General features: G+C 44.1%; 1 protein-coding gene across 4 annotated transcripts in view; it reads right to left on the reverse strand.

Annotated features, from left to right (window-relative positions):
• Positions 1–229, reverse strand: part of LOC119590699 (BAG family molecular chaperone regulator 1-like) — a 14,524-nt gene that overhangs the window by 7,663 nt on the left and 6,632 nt on the right. The window lies entirely within an intron of this gene.

Consider the following 229-nt stretch of genomic DNA (forward strand, 5'->3'; position numbering starts at 1 on the left):
ACAGGTCAAGTTACTGGTTACAGAATCTTGTATGGCTTCTGTGAGGGAGGGGGGGGGGGGTAAAAATAAAATGAAAGAGATATCAGGTGGCCTCTGGAAAACCACCAAGAGGGTTCACAAACCTTGCTTCCTAAGCCAGGGATTAAAACTATTCTCTACATGAAGACAGTCTTGGGTTTAGTTTTAAGCAGGGATTCCAACCTAGGTGCCATGGAGCAATATGAAAATC

This window comes from Penaeus monodon, chromosome 27 (genome assembly GCF_015228065.2).
Source record: "Penaeus monodon isolate SGIC_2016 chromosome 27, NSTDA_Pmon_1, whole genome shotgun sequence".
NCBI classification, from domain to species: Eukaryota; Metazoa; Arthropoda; class Malacostraca; order Decapoda; family Penaeidae; genus Penaeus; species Penaeus monodon.